Source organism: Aythya ferina (assembly GCF_964211825.1).
Source record: "Aythya ferina genome assembly, chromosome: 2".
In the NCBI taxonomy this organism is placed as follows: domain Eukaryota; kingdom Metazoa; phylum Chordata; class Aves; order Anseriformes; family Anatidae; genus Aythya; species Aythya ferina.
In genome coordinates, this window is record NC_140297.1 from 142048697 (window position 1) to 142068629 (window position 19933).

The 19933-nt window shown below is 37.5% G+C and overlaps 2 long non-coding RNA genes across 2 annotated transcripts in view; one reads left to right on the top strand and one right to left on the bottom strand.

The window, feature by feature from the left end:
• The window catches only part of LOC311431823, a 48258-nt gene that overhangs the window by 4643 nt on the left and 23682 nt on the right, over nucleotides 1-19933 (top strand). The window contains exon 2 of the long non-coding RNA XR_014689660.1: nucleotides 11374-11488. This is a non-coding gene — a long non-coding RNA (uncharacterized lncRNA). The remainder of the gene's footprint in view (nucleotides 1-11373; nucleotides 11489-19933) is intronic.
• On the bottom strand, nucleotides 10493-18340 carry LOC311431824. Its single transcript, XR_014689661.1, has 5 exons — nucleotides 18141-18340; nucleotides 17996-18057; nucleotides 14979-15102; nucleotides 10831-10952; nucleotides 10493-10617 (listed from the first exon to the last, which is right to left on the bottom strand). It is a non-coding gene; the product is annotated as an uncharacterized lncRNA (long non-coding RNA).

A 19933-nucleotide genomic window follows, 5' to 3' on the forward strand; every position in this document is an offset into this window, starting at 1 on the left:
CTGAAAAGGAAAAAAAAAAAAAAAAAAAAAGCTTACTACATTTGCCATTTATCTTATGTTCCATACATTCTCTATTTTAATTATATGCAATATTACTAATGAGCAATTGTAAATGCTTTCCCACCCATTTTACTTCTGAAAACATTTACTACTTTCTCACCAATCACTTACCATCTCAGTACTATAGCAAAACCCAGAGTTTTTTCCTTTCCTAGTAAGAAAGAGAAGTATAAGGACTGCATCTTAGCTATAAAGTCAGACATAAGCGATTTCAAGGTTCTAGAAGTAATTTAGAAAAACAAGATGACAATTTTCTAGCAGAAAGGAAAGGCACTTCTCAGGAGGCTTAAATCCCTGTTCATCTCTTTTTAATCTCTTAGTTTAATATGCAAGTTTGGGGATCAGAGTTGTATCAACAACTAGAGGGTACGTACATTAGAAACACAATGCTTTGAAATATGTCAAACTATGCTAAGAAAACACTGGTTTACCATAATGAGAACAGACAGTTTAATGAGGTTTGAAACTTTAAAAATTGTACAGCAACTGCAATAAATGCAGAAAGAGTACAAAGTGTACTACTGAGAGTACTACACTGTTGGTAAGTGCTCTCCTGACACTTAGTTCTGTGCATTTACTCTACATTAGTGACCAAGTCAAGCTATGCAGAAAATCTGAAAAGCTGGAAAAGGAGATAATTACCATTAAAGATTCTGTAGCGTGTTTCTGCATGAAAAATCTGTTTTAAAAGTTTAAAAAATAATAAAAGTTAAACAAAAAACAAACTAAGAAACAAAAAAATAAAACTGAAAACAAGATAAGTAGTTATTAATAAAATGTTTTGTTTTCAGTTCTATATATATATTTAAATGGTGACTTGAATCCTCAACATTACTGCATTTGTATTATGTCAGATAACAGATATGTACTAATACAAAAATGGATTCACCTGGGACACTGTGTGTGCAGAATGCAGCTGTCCCAATAAGAGAAATTATAGAGAGTCTTTAAAAAGTCTCCATCTCATTAGCTGTAAGCCTTGCAAAGCATCAATACATAAATGTACCACTTGTATTTCACATTAAATCTTTGTATTTATATACTTTTGATAATGAGGTTATGTTAAACACTGACAATCTTTTTTAACATGTTAGCATACCTCAATAGTTAAATATAAAAGTATTTATCTGCTAGAAGAATAGAATTTATAGGAAAAAAAAAAAAAAAAAAAAGAGTATTTCATGTCCATATAATTTTACATTTAAAAAGTTAAAAGTTAAATATTTTCTAATTTAAAAAAGTTAAATATATGAAATTCTAAAATGCAAAGTTTTCAAATACTTTTCTAACAGATGTAACATTCACATGAAACATTTTTTCAGATGTCACAGACAAAAACAAACAAACAAACAAAAAAACACTTCTTTGATATAGCTATAAATTTACAGACTAGTCCTGAGAACCTACTTGACCAAAAAAAAAAAAAAAAAAAAAAAAAAGTTCAATGGTAATTTTAATTTAAATCTCACTGATATTAAAATGAGGTACATTTTATATAATGAATGATTTTGTCACTTGGGGAATATCTTTGACTATTTATATGTAAATGTAGGTGTTTTGTTTTTTGATTTCTCTATTAGGAGTGTAGAAATGAGCAACCCAATCAACACAGACTTCTTGATTTGAAAGGAAGGGAAATAAATACCACTTTTATTTTTGTAATATTCTTATAATAAGATCATCAAGGTTGGACTTGATGATCCTGAGATCTCTTCCAATCTAGAAATTCTGTGTGATTCTGTGTGTGATTATAAACAACCATCAAAATTATCTTCACTAATTACTTTCAAACTGAGAGAAGACAAATTACCACTACATTATATGTGTTTTTATATGTGTATGTGTATAAATAAATATTTTAATAGGCTAATATACATGTACAGAATAGTATAACACATCTGTATATAGACATAGATACTACTGTTTTGGCTTGGCATCTCCTAGAAGACATAGGTTATTGCTTGTGCTTTCTGTGATGTGCAACTCCTTATTGGCAACTTCAATCTAGAAGCAGGAGAAAGATTTCACATACATTTAAAAAGGAGACTTTAGTGAAGATTGAATCTAGAATGGATACTAGAAATGGAATGGAATGGAATCTATAGACCCTTTGCAACTCCCATCCTAGGTCCTATAGCAAGATATAGATAGCACATCCTAAATAACCTGCTAGCACCCAGTTCTAGGTGTGTGGTTTCTTCGTTTGAGAATCACTATCATGCACTGTCTTTCTCAGTGTAGTTCCATTAGAAGGCTACAGTTTATTTTTTTCTTGCTTTCTTCCTTTATTGGAAGTAAATTCCTACCCTTTATTGGGGTAAATGAAAGTCATTCTTGGTGTGGGAGTCACAGAACTAATACTTAATACCCAGAGGACAGAAATATTTGCTCCATATAACTAGCAATTTATTTTCTGTATTTGTTGAAATAGTTAAAGATATAGTGTATATATAGTCAAAGAAGGTATTTCTGACTTTCCATTACTAACAGAGCCAGTGGCAATGACATTTTAGTATATCATTTCACATACTTATAGCATCATTTACATTAAGCAAATTAAAAACTGAACTTTTCCCACTGGATTATCAATAGGTTCTTCTACTGAATGGGACAGAGTATAACAGTTTTTTCTAAGAAGGTTGTTATCATGCATGTATATAGAATGTATATTTTAAATAACATAATTAGTGCTAAATACATTCTAGATTAATAAAAGCAACTATTTTACAACAAAATAAATAAAGAAATTGATGTGTGACATTTTTTAAGGTGTGAAAGGTACTAGTGAAAAATGCTTCCTCAAAGAGAGAGTTCTATAAGAGCTTTGAGTGACAAACACTTTGAGAGAGTTGCTGTTTTCCTACAACTACTTTGGGAATTAGAGGGAGGCTATAACTCTTAGCTAAGATATCTCCTGCAAATTTGTTAAGCAAACAGTGATTAAAAACTCTTTGAGGTCTACATGGGCTAAACATGAGTATTTCTCTTCTAAGTTACATAGCCACAGTATATGTGTGATAACCCTTTATCATGGAGATTTTCACTATAGTAAACCTAATGTACAGCTAATGTTAGACATAAAGCACAACAGCAAATTCAGCCAGAGGTAATATCTAAACACAAGTTCTCTCTTCACCTCAGCAAGCCACTATACTTTACAGAATTTCACAGAATTTTCTAGGTTGGAAGAGACCTCAAGGTCATCGAGTCCAACCTCCAACCTAACGCTAACAGCCCTCCACTAAACCATATCCCTAAGCTCTACATCTAAGCGTCTTTTGAAGACTTCCAGGGATGGTGACTCCACCACTTCCCTGGGCAGCCTGTTCCAATGCCTCACAACCCTTTCTGTAAAGAAGTTCTTCCTAACATCTAACCTAAAACTCCCCTGGCTCAACTTAAGCCCATTCCCCCTCGTCATGTCACCAGGCACGTGGGAGAACAGGCCAACCCCCACCTCTCTACAGCCTCCTTTAAGGTATCTGTAAAGAGCAATAAGGTCACCCCTGAGCCTCCTCTTCTCCAGGCTGAACAAGCCCAGCTCCCCCAGCCGCTCCCCGTAGGACTTGTTCTCCAGGCCCCTCACCAGCTTCGTCGCCCTTCTCTGCACCCGCTCAAGCACCTCGATGTCCTTCTTGTAGCGAGGGGCCCAAAACTTTTCTTAAAGGCTTTTGATTTTGAAACGCAGATAGGTCACGATAAGTTTGAAGTAAAATAAACTGTTTCCTTTTTTTCTTCTTCCCCCTTTTTATCTATCTTTCTATCTATCTATCTATCTATCTATGCATAGAAAAGCACAGTTTCAATTTCTACCATTCTCAGGGAAGCTGCTGCTCTCATCTAGATAGAAGGACTTAGAAAGTTTGTGGCATTGAGTACAGCAATTTGCCAGTGCAGCTGTTCCAGGTTAGAACTACACAATTTCAGAGTAGGAGGTTTTAAGGACTAGAAGTACTGTATCAACATGCACAGAGAGAAGTCATATCGCATTCTTAGTGCCACAAGCAAATTAAAATCCAGAGTGGACTTACTATGATGAGAAGGCTTTCACTAGTTAAGGTCTCCAGAAACTTGTAAGCTAGGAAAGGTAATTATGGGTAGTGTCTGCTGTTTACATATTTATTTGGTTTCAATTGTATGTCAACAAAGATGCACAAAAAAACTCTACAGGGTGATACTTATCAAAGTGCACGTTACCCCTCTTTATATGCATGGTTTTATGTTCTGCTCTAAGGAGGTAGCTTACACTGAGGAATAAACCATCTTGAATCAGATCTCACATTTACAGAACAGAAGACATTCTGGTAAAACGTTGTTCCCATATTCTCTACCCCCATTGCAGGCATAGAAGTTCTGTCTACTTCTTCTTTTAGCCTCAACCACAGGTAAAGAGCATTTGAGCAGAAAGCACCATTGTCCACCCCATGCTGTAATTTTCCCCAACCTCTGAAGGTTAGGAGATCAGATGGACCCAGGATGGAACAGGCAGAGAACCAAGTCAGCAACACCTTACCATGACTTCTTTTTAGTCCTAAAATGGATATTTTTTCCTCTGGTCCAATTACAGATTGAATCCTGTCCAGTAGGTTGTTCCCCTATAAATTTAGTTCACAGACTCCCTCAGTGAGGATAAGTTCACTACCATAAGCATGAAGTTTACCACCTTACTCTCTGCTGCTTGTGGCTCTCCTTTCAGTGCTAATATTACAATTTTTGGCATAACACTGTCTTGCACAACTGTGTCCAACTTCAAATTTAGTTTTCCTTTTCTTTCAACTGACAGCCCATTCATCTTACCCTTAAGATTTCCTTTATATATATATAAATATATATTAATGTTAAAACTTATGTGGAGTGCAATATCTTTAGATTTTTTTATAATGCAGTGTTACAGCTATCTTCCTCTGCCTATGGCAGCCAAAAACCATCAAGTGCTTCAGAATAAAATGTTTGTTAGAACAAATTATTATTATCATTTATTTATTTTTCCTGAAATGTTGCAGAGTTTTCTCCACTCTGCTTTTGTACACCTTTGGATGCTTCATTTGGAAGAAATTTTGGTATGAGCTGAAGAGATCTTTTTTCTTAGACTGTTTATTGCAGTATCAATTACAGTTCAGTATATATTAAAAGACAAGGAAGTTAATATTTTTTTTACTTCAATCAGTGTTGGAATTTAAACTGATCAGTGACACACAGCAACTTCAAGTTTCCAACCTTACGGCTTGTTCTAGTCGTCTCACGTCAGAGACTCTTTGAGATTTCTTTATTCAGCCTTCCTAGCTCTTCCATTCAGGAAAGGAATTTACCAGCAAAGTCATTCTCATGCTTCTTCCTGCAGTGCCTTAAAGGAACTTAAAGAAACAGAAAAGTCATGGCAATCTGATTTCAGGGTATTCCAGAAATCCTACTTTTCTTCACTGGTCCCTTCACTCTATCATAAAGAGTGTCAGCCTTCCAAGGTTGCTTTTCTGGAGCTTTGGACCAATGCTAAATAATAAAATCTAACTTGCCTTTGGACTTATAGCTATCTTTCCTAGAAAAATTGAGACTTTTTTTTTTTTTTTCTACCTAGATATCTTCTTCAGAAGAATGAACAAAGACATAACTTTCCCAGACCATTGAGTTATTTTCATGACAGATTTTACTTAGCTGTTTCCACCTAGATTTCAGAGTGAACCAATTGTGCTATGTGCTTCAAGTGCTCTAGCTTCTGTCATCTCTGTAAGGCTGAGTCTTCGCACCCCCCAGACTGTTTCCTGTAGGGAACCTTAGATAGAAATTCAAACTCATTGTAACAAGTTTTCCTATTCAATCATCTGGAATTAGAGAGGGAGAAATGAGAGATCACCTTTTACTGAGAACATAGCCTGCCTGACCACAGCCTCCCCTCCCTTGCCCAAATATAGGCCAGGAAGCACAAAGCTGCACTACACAATTTGAGGAGGTCCTCTTCCTGATTTTCCCAACTGCAGCTACTACATGCAATACTAGAAGTGCGATTTTATGGATTTAGATCTCCAATAACTCAGATAAACCTGCAGGAATATTTGAATACAAAATTATTATCTTCCATTACTTGTATTGTGATAGTACAAAAAAATCTCAATCCTGCTTCAAACTCTGTTCTAATGTACAGTATGGGATATATATACAGAATAGACCTATCTTAACAGAAAATATTATTTAATGCTTTCTTTCTGCAACAGATGTAGAGCGTTCCTTTCCACACAATCCCAGGAAATCTGTCAAGTACATAAAACAAGTATTTTCTTAACTCTGATACTAAGTACCATTTATTACTGTCCATCTCTGGAGCATGCTTTGCTAATAGCTTTCTCCATTTTTCTGTTTTACCAATGCACTGTCAGATGTGATAGGGTCTACATGTAGGCAATAGGATCCAAAAGAGGCTAGTTACAACTCTGTCATAGTGCCAGATGTAAATATAAATCTCTTTAATTATAATTGTTTGAAATATAGATAGATCAAAAGGCTTTGTGGTGATTTAAATCTTAGAAATTGAAACTATTTAGAAATCTTTGTATAATGTTTGGCTTTGTGTTTTCATTTCTTTTAGTAGCAAATTGCAAAACAAAGAACAAATTTCCTGGTGGAAAAGTTGGTACTATGAAGTATTTAGAAAGAATTTATATTCCATTATTTTGAACAACATTGGGAAAACATACTAACTTAACAGTATTCCAGGAAATATAGATAGGTGGATAGATAGATAGATAGATAGATAGATAGATAGATAGATAGATATTTAAACATATTTCAGCACTTTCTGCTGAAAGGATACACAGAGTTTTTATGGTGCCTGAGAATATAGTTATTGATTTCAGACAAATTCAAATAGAGAGAAATTAAATGCAGTGAACCATGATTTCATGTACACATTGTAATTATTTATATACAAAAGTACATGTATGTGTACATATATCTGTCATTACCCTAACAGAGATATACCACCTGAATTCTGAAACTAAAGGGCCTGTCCTTCCACTATCTGGTCTCAGTTTACAGTAATTAATTCAAGTGAAATCAATGTGAGCCTTAAATTAATAAATTGGCAAGTCATTTTGAAATTTAAGTCTATTGACATGAATTGCTAATTGCTGAAATATTCCTTACAATACAAAATAAAAATTCTTAATTATTCTGTGGTAAAGCACACATTTAGGTAACACTTTTTTTTTTTTTTTTTTTTTTTTAATCTCAGAAGTATAGTCATGGTTTGACATCAACTAATAATCAGTAGGTCATTAAAAGATAGGCACAAAGATAGACATTTCTCACAACTCAGTAAAGATGATTGTTTTAAAATAATATTATAGGTGGATTTTCAAGTCACCTACCTAGCTTGGTAACAGTACAGTACAGTGATATTTCAAAGCCTATCCCTGGGTGTCTTTATAAGGAGCATTTTCCAAGATCTTCTGTGTGGAATGTAGACAAAAAGAATATCCAATCTGAGATGTAGGCACTTGATAAGTCACAGGAAAGTGTGGAGGCATTCATTCAACCCTGGACACTGCTGGATTTGTTTTCCATGTTTTCTTACACCAAAGTTGATTAAGATGCCATTGACTTTACCTAGAGGCATCATTGAGTGTTCCACATGGTTCCACTGAACATTTACATGTGTTTCAAGACCCAAACAATAAATAGTTATCATACCATAGTAAGGTTTCTAGATTTGTTTGTTGTTTTGGGACAGTTGTGATGTTGACTAGAGGAGGAATTAGGAGTGCAGTTTAGCTTCTGTTTTGGTCATGAGTAGTGTTCAGGGGTGCATCAATCTTCCCAGTAAATACATTCTGGATTTTAAGTTGTTTGGTGGCAAGCAGATATTGTCATTCTTCCAAGTGTTAACAGTGATTAACAGTTAACAAGCCAATGCAGCTCAGCAAGCACGTCACTCCTGCTGCTGTCCTGCTGAAGCACCCTGGCCTCCATTTCATTGGCTTCTGTAGCTAGAAACTGAAAAAGGACTAAAAGACTGAAACCATATAGCTGCCGTCCACATATTATTTTAGGGGTCATGGTGCTTGTCACTTTTATTTGACACCATAAAGGTTAGACATAAGATAAATTGGGTCTGGTTTTATACTTAGGAAGGCAGACAGGTTAGATATGTTTGGGCCAGCCAATTTATGTCGACAAAGTCATTTGACTCTTGTGTCAATAAACATGTCAATAGCTCAATTAAATTTGGTACTGTTTGTGAGGCAAATTCATCAGGAAAACATCAGTGTACTCTAGAGGACTGACATCACAATCGAAAATAATTCTGAAAAGTTTAATCTATTAGCTCACAGAGTCCTGCAACAGCAGGTGATTTTTATAGCTGTTTCTATGACAGGAAAAAGTAAATATTATTTTTCAAGTGCCTAGTTCTCCTCATTACTATTTTATTTTCATGTGGCGAAATCTGAATCAAACTTCTCTAAAGAAGTTAATAACTCTTGATTCTCTTTCCTAATCTGAAACACTTTTGTCTTGAAATAATTATTAAAAAGCATTCTTCATAAGTTGCATTATACAAAAATGAAGCTTAACATGGATATTTTCACATGTAACAACATGAAACTAAACCATGCAAAATGATTGTTTGCAGGTCTATACTTAGCACATATAAGCCCCCTTAAAGAAAGTACAGGAAAACATACATTTCAACAAGTGTTTTTATTTATTTATTTTTATTATTATTATTAATTTGATTGTGTCTTCTTTTTTTTTTTTTTTCCACATACTCAGTAATCTATCTGGTATCCTACACATAGTGTAGGAATTATCTTATTTATCAGTCATTCAAATATTTGCTCTTCTATAGCAGAAAGAATTCACAGGTTTTCAGGAATATAAGTTTTTCCTATGTCTGAGGAAAAGCAGTCTATCTGAAGACTTTTGCCAAATCTGTCAGTTGGTCTGGCAGTAGACATAATGTCTCTCTCCAAAGTTTTCCTTACTTATTTATCTCTTTAAATCATGACAATTATAATACTAATATCTAACATGTCTCTGTAAGTGTATCCCAAACACTATCATTTAGATAACATTATGTCCCGCAAAAATAAACAAGCAAACAACAACAACAACAACAAAAAAGCTACAACTACAATAAAAAACGTGTTGAATTAAATAATCTAAAAATTTAAATTAGTTACCATCTATCAAATGGATGTGATATCAGTGACATCAGTAATACACAGTCTACTCTATGACCAAACCTTAACTAATCTAGCCTGAATTTTCTGGCTAAATCCAGAAATTGCCACCTCACTGCAACTTTCAATTTTCAACATTTACTCAGTTGCTATTGATCCCTGCACATTGTATTACAGATTTTTTCCCATTTCCATTATTCCAGCCCTTGAGGTTACATTTCTCTTCCTGTACATGTTGCATTCTCATCAACTTTCTACCATGTGCAAATTTTATGTTGTATTTTCTGTATTGTAATTGTAATATGCAGTATTATGCCATACACATACTAATTCTTAACTAATTCTACTAATTCATGTGTCACTGTTCTAGCAAGTGGCATTTCTAAACACATGGTCTCTCAAAAGTTAGATGAATACTAGATGCCCTTCCTGTAGTTGTCTTAAAACATCTGCTAAACAAAAACAGAACTGTTTCAATGCTTAGAAGCTGGTAACCTTCAGCATAGAACTGCATCATCTGCAACATGATCAAGTTTGAGACTACAGATAACAAATCCTTTGCAGTCAAGAATATTTCCCAAATAAATTTGATAAGTTCATTTTTTTCTGATGATCTCACCTTGTGACAGCAAAGCAACTCAGAGAGAAATTGTCTAAGAGATGAAGAGTAGTCAATATAAAAGGACTGTGGTGGTTATAATTTTCTATTTGTTCTTTCTTTATTGAAAAAGTGTAATATTATGTACTTTATCACTACCTCTTCATTTGTATTCATCTTACTTGAGTGCCAGTGGCAATCACCATGATTTCTAGTCCCAGTCAATACAGTAATTGCCAACATAAATTTACACAAATTAGATTTTTATGTTATTTATTCTTTCTAAAACATATAAATTGATATAGGAGATCCAGAGTAAGACATTTCACATTGGAAAGTGATGTCAATGCATCTTCAACAGGGAAGTGGAGGTGCTCTATCCTGAAGGAAGTATGAACTGATATATTTTCCAGATGACCTTCAGTCTAGTAGCCAAAGAATATGCAATAATCCTCTGTTTAACAGACAAACACAGACAAACTATCTCATAAGTAAGAAAGGAAGAGGATGAAAAATTTGAGTCCCTCTAGGAATTCAAATGGAAGTTTGGCTGCAAGCGTTAATATACTCCAACCAGAAAAAAATGACAATGCAGGCTGAGATCTGAATCTTGCTGAAGATAAACCCTGCAAGGTATGCCTGAATTTGGGAGCTGATGGAAGTTTCTGTAGAGAAGATCTCATACAAGTAAATTCTCTTCTGGGAGCTCCTGACAAGATCTCTCTGAGTGATGAGTAACAGATATCCAAGGCCTGGAAGTTGCACCTTCTTAGAACAGTGAGTCAGCTTAATAAGGCAGAGAAAGATCATCATGATATAGTGTGAACAGAATAAGTTAGTTTTCTTTTAATTTCTTTGTCCACATCTTTTATAAACACTAGTAACTTTTCTGTCTATCTGAGATGGTGTGAATATTAAGAATTTCTTTTCTATTTGTCTTTACCTGTTTTGACGTAAGTGTGGCCTAAAATATCCTAATAACAATAAAATATTACTTACCTAAAAGAGAGTGGATCTATAAACCAAAAAGCTGGGCATTGCTTCATGAACTTTTGTTCCCAAAATATCTTCGAGATGATTCAGAGGTTATCAGAGTAGGTCCACTGTTTAGTTGCATGGGCCTGGTAGTAAGAAAGAGAGAGTGAAGGAGAGTCTTCCAGTAAAACTAGCAACACTGAAGTTTTTCTGGACTGTCTGAAATTACTGGTGTGATATAAGAACATTAAGGATTGCAGGGAGCATGTTACAAGCCGATTCACTGTGTTTTCTGCTTGTCTTTCCTACTGTGAAGGCTGTATATTTCAATTTCCATTGAGCCATTTGCAAAACATTTGTCACAGCATGCTCTGCACTTGAAATCCATAGGAATTGTATATGCTGTGTATAACATCATACCTCTGTAATCAGTTGGTATTTTGGATACTTTTAATTTCTCTGTACAGTGCTTACATTTGCCAGTTTGCCCCCCAATGCTGTAATGACCCCTTTTATTTTGAAATTTTTACCTCTAGTGCACTTATCCATTTTCTTGTTCAGTTACAGCTCTCTCTGGCTATGTCTATGGTTTGGCTGTAGATTAAATCCAGACTCCGCTGGAATAAGAACACTCCCACTACACGATGCAGAGTGCTGATAAACTTACACTTGAGCCAGTGAAGTAAGTTTATAGTACTCAAAAAAATGTTGATGAGCTAACATTGTGCCAGCTAACTTTATGCTAAGTCAGGACTGTCTGATCATGCCAGATCTCCCACAGCTAGTGAACCTCCTACAGATAGGCTGCAAGCCTTCTCACAGCCCCTTCTTGCTCTGTTTCTGCCTGCTTAACCACAGAATCATCGTCCTTGGAAGCAGCTTTGCATCCTTTATATGCAGGCACAAGGCCCTGTATTTCCCGTTATCTTTGGTTTCCATCTGTAGTCACGGACCTAGCTGTGGACCTGCCATGCATTGTGTCTCTACATTGGCCATTGCCACATAATTCAATATTAGCTACAACACCATGGTTATCATCAGTGAGACACGGACAGGATTTCAGCCAGATCAAGGCCATGTGTGCCTTATTTGCATTATCCCAGATCTCATGGTGTTTATCTCAAGCCAGAATGAAGGTGGGTAGATCTAAAACAGCTGCTAAGGCTCTAGAGGGAGACTCTTGTACAGGTCTCCTATTTCCAGCATGTGCAGAGGTTCTGTATGCTGCATTGTGGCTGTACATTAAGCTTCCTTTGTCTGTGCAGGACCATGGAATGGCCTTGAGCCCTGCCCTGCTGTTTAACTGTTAGCACTCTCCAGTTTTGGCCTGAGCCAGCTTAACCTTTCCCACAGGCTTGGAAAGTAGCATCGGCCAGGGACTGCTGCACAGGAACCCCAGATGAGGCAATCCTGTTTTTTCACTTGTAGAGGAGGGGAAATGTTAACCATTCAAACCCTGTGTGCTCAGGGCAGTGGGAGAGGCCCTAGTTTTGTTCTTTGTATTGGTATTGGTGCAACTAAAATAAACAGCTTTGCTTGACTAAGGTGAGGGCTCTAGAGAAATATTAATGTGGAATGGGGATAATAATGACAGAATAGACAGTGGGAAGACATCCTGCAAGTACTGTGAAGAACTTGTCAACTGCCTCTCTGAGATCTAGACAGATGCAGATGTCTGTGAGTTTGGGTTTCCTGTTTGTTGCCCTCTTTGAGGAAAAGAGGGAGCATTTGAGGACAAACTGGATCATTTTTGAAGGCCGTAGAGACCTGTTTTTATTTTCTTATCATTTTTTAAGCATACAGCCAGCTTCTAGGCATTTTGCCAATAAAATAGTCTAGTGTTACTGGCAATTCTGTCCCTACTATTCTGTCACAAACTGGGGACTGGCCATATGCTACCATATGCTTCCCCCTCTCCAAATAAGCTTTCTTGATCTAGAATCCCATGTCTCCCACATGTGGACGCTTTGATGTCTTCCTACACTTGTTTCATCCCAGGAAGTTGTGAATAACAACCTTATTCTTGTTTACTTACACATACAGAAAAGAAAACCTCACTGGCATATATAGCTGAAATTGCACAGTAGACCATATTATAGATAAATAGATAGACACGCATGAACAAGAAGAATAATGAATTCTCCTGCTCAAAAAGATTATACAGCTGCACTTCAGCTTGAGATAGGTAGAAAGTATACCAGATGTTTCTTGGGATTATAGGCTTCTCCATGGAGGTGAATTTCTTCTTCCCATACATTCAGCATTTCGGAACATTCTGTGTTGTATAGGGAGGGCATATGCTGCTGGAAAAATATTTCTATACCCCTGTAGTTACATGGTTGACTCATAGCCATCATGAAGAGTGGATGCCGAAAGTAACTGTAGAGTCATCTGTGTCTGGTAGTGTCCATGATTTATCATAGATTTTTTGAAGTCCTTGTTCTCCATGGACTAGACTAGAGGAGTCAGCAGAGAGCCTGCTAGATCCAACATTTACAGGCTTTTCCCTCCTTCTTTCTCACTGGGGAATCAGCCAGGCACAGGATCCCACAGACAGAATCTACTGTTACCAGAGCTGATGTAGACAGGATGTATAAGCTGGGAGTCCATGACAGCCTAGAGCAAAGATGCTTATTTAGCTGGGGATCTACAATGTCCATTTTTATTTTCTGTTGAAGCAGTTTTGGCATCAGTAGTCAAAGCTAGCCAGCTGGGCACATGAGACTGGTCTTTAGCCAAGTGGGTGGGTAATATATGAAATTAGAAGTATGGGAAGAAGACTCAAACAAGCAAACATGGTCTGGCCCAGAGTCACTATAATGTTCTGTTGTCCTGGGCCAGAGCCAAATGACAGCTACAGCTGCACACAATTACTTGGGCATGAACTCTGAACAGGAGAAGAGCCAGAAGACAATGTAGGTAGGTAATGAGAGACCTAGCACAATGTGTAGGACGGTCTTTGCTGGCACCTATTTCTTACTCAAACACCCACATATCTCTTCAATATTTAAGACATCTACTTCATGAGCACAGTTTCCCCAGTCCATGTCTCATACACCTTCCTCAGCAAAAAGCCTGTTTCATTTCCATTAGCTCCCAGGGCAGAACAAAAGCCGTCTGCAAACAGTGTATACTGGGATCCAGTCCGGTTCAGCAATTCTGGGAACAAAATGTACTCTAAAACTTGTACGGTTTTTATTTTGCACTCTCTGCAACATCTGCTTTCCAAAATTATTTATTTTAAAGTCTTTGTGCTTTTTTTTTTCCCCCTTCACAGACTTCAAGCTCTATTTCTGTACTTAAAATCCCAGAACATTTGGTGTTAGAATAAGGAAGCTAACTTATTTGGGGAATTAAAAGACTGTAGGAATTATACTACAAGAACCTGTAGGACAAAAGGGACTGGAGGGAAAAGTAACAACGATAAAAAATCTGTGAAAAAAAAAAAAAAAAAAAAAAAAAAAAAGTTATATCATTGTATCTTACTGCTGCAACTCACAGCTGAGGTATTGTTTCTATGGAATGAAACTGAGCTGCTGCATAAAAGCATGTGGATATTTGAAAAACAAATCTTGTAAGGACAAGGCTGAAGGAGCACATAAGAAAGCAAACCTGATGCTGTATCTTTCATGCTGTCTGTAGAGATGGGTTTCTGAAGTGATTTTTTTCCCAGAGCCAAAACACAGAGCATCTAGTTTGTTCATCATAAAAGTCCACTCGAGAAAGAACTGGTGTTTACACATAATGGATGATTATGATCCATCCCATGGGATGTGCACCTGGAGGATCTAAGTCTGAATGACTAGGACCCAGGCATGAGCTCAGGAGTGAGATTTTTTTACAATTGTCAATAGATTGTCAAATACATGTGATTTATGGCTTAGAAGGTCCTACTCTTCTTGCACTCTTATCTGTGAACACTGTACAGACCAATCTAACACCAGGTTCTTTCATCTTCACCCTTCAGTTGGGCAAGACATTTAATATTATGGTGAGCAATAATCTCAGAATCAGTGAAAAATAATTGAAGAAGTAATGAGCATGAAAACAGAAAAGTGTTTTGATAACAGTGGATTATTACCCCAATTTTGAAGTGAAAATTAAGAAAAGAGTTTTGAATTTCTTGATGACCCTTTTCCATTGGTTGACACATCAGTTGAAATGCTACTTACAGGACAAGTTCAACATAAATCTCCATGAGAAATCTCCCCCATCTTGGAGTCCTCTCTCCATCATGGGTTCTTCCACATTTACAGAACATCCTTCTAGCACCAGCTCTCACTCTTCTCAAAGGCACTAAAAGAGGAACAGCACAGTGACAAATCTTAAGCCCTTCCCAACCTAAATGCATGTGTTTCTTGCTGCTGAATGATATTCACTGTGATGGCAAGTCAAAATAGTTAAATGCTTGAAATATCTTTTTTTATTTCTTAATGGTTCCATGCCAAAAATGTGAAAAGGGCTTTTAGAAAAAAAAAAAAAAAAAAAAAAAAAAAAAAAAAAAAAAAAAAAGCAAGGTTTAATTGAAGAATTCACTAAAATGAAAGAAAATTGGCTACAATGAGCAACAATTACCTTTTCTGAAAAACAAGATTCACCGTAGGATGGAATAGAAATAAAAACCACTACAGTGCATTCTCATGGGTTCTTTTCTCTACATTTGCACTGAACATATGATTTTCAGTGATTCAGTGGGCCCCACAAATTCAACGAATCACAACACCGTTGAGGTTGGAAGCAAACTCTTAAAATCATCTTGTACTACCTGATCATCTTGTACTTCTCTGATCAAGAAGGGACACTTAGGGCAGGTCAACCAGGACCAGGTCCAGATGGCTTTTAAGTATCACCAAGATGGGAGACCACCACCTCTCTGGGCAACCTGCACCAGTGCTCTGTCACCTCTACAGTAAAGAAGTGCTTCCTGGTGGAGCCTGCTGCGTTCCTGTTCGTGACCATTGCTTGTCCTGTCACTGGGCAGGCTGCCTCCATCTTCACTGCACCCTCCTTCCACATATTTACATACTTTGATAATATCCTTCCAGAACTTTCTCTTTAGAACAGTCCCAATTCTCTCAGCCTATCCTCATATGAGAGTCGTTCTAGCCCCTTGATGGCCCTTTGTTGGACTCTCTTTGCTATGTAAGTGTTTCACTTGCAACAAGAAGTCCAGAAGTGGACACAGTACTCCAGGTGTAGCCTCACCAGGGCTAAGTTAAGGAAAAGGATCACCTCCCTCAACTTGCTGGCAATGTTCTCCCAATGCAACCCAGGAAACCATTATCAAGGGCGCACTGCTGACTAATGTTCAACCTGATGTTCACCAAGACCCCCATATCCTTTTCTGCAAAGCTGCTTTCCAGTTGGTTTTCCCCTAGCATGTACTGGTGCCTGGGGTTGTTCCTCCACAGGTGTAGGACTTTGCAATTCTCCTTGTTGAACTTCATGAGGTTCCTCTCAACCTCATTAGAGTTTCCACCCAACTCTCCAGGCTGTTGAGGTTCTTCTGACTGGCAGCACAACCCTCTAGCTTATCAGCCACTGCCTCAGTTTTGTGTCACCTGCAAACTTGTTGAGGGTACATTCTGCCACATCATCCACATCACCTTCTAAGAACAAGACTAAGCCCAGTATTGACCCCTGGGATATACCACTAGCTACTGGCCTCCAGCTAGATTTTGTTTCCCTGATCACCACACTCCGGACCTGGCTGTTCAGTCAGTTTTCAATCCACCTGAATGTCTTCTCATCCCATCCATACATCAATATTTTGTCTATGAGTGTCTAACAGGTGACAATGTCAAAGACCCTACAGAAAAAAAAAAAAAAAAAAAGCAAACACCTATTGCTCTGATCTCATCTACTACTCCAGTCATTTCATCATAGAAATTTATCAAGTTGGTCAAGTGTGATTTCCCCTTAATGCAGTACACCACTTCTTCAGAAACTCTTCCTTTCCATTACTGAAATTTGTTCCCTGCTCTTCTCGCAGGTCATTCCCCTTTCCCAATTTTCCTAACTTGACTGCAAAAATAAAGGGCTACACTTGAAGAAGTGATCTCTCTTTCCAGACCACAACTGCAATGTCACAGCAAAAAGGTAGCCTTTCTGCTGCCCAACCACTCCATTTCTAATGGAAGATAACAGGAATAGTATACAGTAAGTGATACCTGTCATATATATGATTGAGGTTCTAGCTGCCAGTTCAGCAAGCACAGTAAATGCATATATATTTATCTACATAATCATGATATGCAGGAAACCTTTCTACTCTTTCTGTTGCTGCTACATCAGTTGCCCAAGCAGATGTCTACAATGGTGTGTATGTCTTACAAGGAAAGGTGCAGGCTGGTTCAGCAAGACCTTTTAGTAAGATCATCTCCAGAAATTGTGGCTGATTTTGGAAACAGAAGCTGAACTCAGGTTGGCAACCCACATCCAAATAGGCAAGTGGAGACAGTGCATGCTGCAATCTCCAGGCACTTAATCCTGATCTCTTGTCAGTACAGAATAGCAGTTTTGTGGTCTTACTAACTGAAAAGTGCATTTCTGTGCCTTTAACTGGATCACATCTGTGTAGGTCCAGCATCAATGCCTGCCTAATGTGTTCCGAAATATATTGCTGTACATGCAAACCACATGTTTTCATCCTCCATAACCTCTCTGAGTCAAATTCTCAGCTCTCATGTCACCTCACACATATCATGACAGTGTTTTCAACACTGAAATAAAAAGGTTATTTATTTGTTTGTTTGTTTTCCTACTATCTCTAAGATTTTAGGCTCCATTTAAATTCTTGATTTGCTGTCTTTTTAGTTTTGTCTCCTTTGCATCTTCCCTCATGTAGAAGATGTCTAGGGCAACACTCTTCCACTGGAAGTTATCCTTTACCTGCTGCTAGTTTTCTGCCTCTTCGGCTTCTGAAACTACTGCCTAGGTCAATCCTACCCTGCCACATAAGTTTGACAGCTAACAAACTGTTAACACTGTTATCAGTGATCAAAAACAGAAAGGCTTTTTCACCCCTCAGCTGCAAGCCCTTTTTCCTACTCACAACAGACAGCCCCAAATAGATTTTGCAAACAAAAAATTACAGCCAAACCACAGATCTGACAAACAGCAATCAAACAAACCATTATTCAACAGATAGACAAACAAATTAATTTACTCCCAAAGAACCAGGACTTACTTATTCCATACCAACAGTCACACAGGCATGTGATGCCTCATACGCTCTGCACTCTGACTTTGCTGAGAAAGAGGAAATATGGATTAAAAAAGTCCTTCTTCAAACTATGAAGCCCTAAAGATATATGTGGCTTTTCTATCCCTACCCCGTTGAGGACTTAATTAAGCCTTGAAGGAGAAATAGCTTAATATTCTTTTTCTGCTCACAAATTTCCTGAGCAATAACAAGTTAAAGTTTGGGAGGGTATGTGGTAAAAGATTCTTGTAATTCCTATCTGGCTGTCTACTTTCTACTTCTCTCAGCTGCTAATCCATATGGGACCAGTGTGCCTGTGTTGGTGCTAGATCCCAGTGGGACAGGAACAGCCCCTTCCCATCTGTTGTGCTTTAAACCTGCAGACATCTCAACACCACACAGCTGCTCATTTACCCTCCCCAGGTGGAATGGCAGAGAGAATTGAAAAGGTAAAAATACAAGAACTTATGGGCTGAGACAAAGGCAGTTTACTCAGTAAAGCAAAAGCTGGGTGTGCAATAAAACAAAACCAGGAATTCATTCTGAACTTCCCATCAGCAGGCAGGTGTTCAGGCACTTCCAGGAAAGCAGGGCTCATCACGCATAACGGTTTCTTGGGAAGACAAAAGCCATCACTCTGAATGTCCTCCCCCTTCTTCTTCTTTACCCTAGCTTTTATTGCTGAGCATGATGCCATATGGCATGGGACGTCCCTTTGGTCAGTCTGGGCTAGTTGTCCAGGCTGTGTCCCCTCCAGCTCCTGGTGTACCCCAGCCTTCTCACTGACAGGGCAGCATGAGGAATTGGAAAGTCCTTAGTTCTGTGTGAGTACTGCTCTGCAAAAACTAAAACATTAGTGTGTTGTCAGCATCTTTTTTTCATCAAAAAACTGCATTGTGTGAGACACTACAATGAAAATTAACTCTGTCCCAAGCCAAAAACATGACACTAGTGTAGCTGCTAGCTTTAGGGAAAAGATTCTTTTCCATGAAGCAGCGATGTGGCTTCAAATCATTTTAGGGAGCAGATGAACCTGTGGTCAAGTCTCCTGATGGCAGGTGAATGTTGTAACATGGGGCTATATAGAAATAGTCAGTTACAAACTCAACCCTTCCTCTTCTGACAGAAGTTGCTTTGACCCTAACTCATTCCTTAAATACAGGGTTTATCAGTTCAATTGACCATCAATCATATATAACACAAAATCTCTCCCTGTGGCAAAGGTAAATTGCTTAAATCTTGGCAAGGGATTACATGGAACATTTCCTGTTGGCTTGCCTAGGTTACTGTCTGGTCAGATTTCTGGCATTCGCCTCATTCCATATGTTGTATGGACAGCCAATATATCTAATATATTCATTGTGAACTCCCAAGAGAGTTCACAGACAGGAGCCTAGAAGCTGTACACTGCCATACCAGGGAACATAAACATTGCATGACACGCTGCAGTATGTTACAGATTATCAGAAACATGATAGCTGTGTTTCTGGGGTGCTCTATGCAGGCTAATCTGCCCAGTTCTGCAGAATTTGGATTGCTTGTGGTAGCCAAGATGCAATGTGCAATACAGATGTATCCTGATCACAAGGCTGAAGCATTTAGCCCAGATGTCTGTAATTTTCATTGAAGTGAAATATATGTTGGCAGTATCTCTGATAGTCAAGTCACATTAAAAATGTTTAAATATGGATTTAGACATGTATTATTTTAGCTTATCTTTAATAATAATAATAATAATAAATCCTCTGGTAAACTTATTATTAACTCAAAATTAAATAATCTGGATGAATCAGGAAACCAAAGTTTTCCACATCACCCTCTGCTTTATTACTTTTGTTTGACAGATAACATCAATTAGCAGACAAGCATAGACATGGCCCAACTTATTAATAATAACTGGACCAGATGAGTGTCCTACTTAAG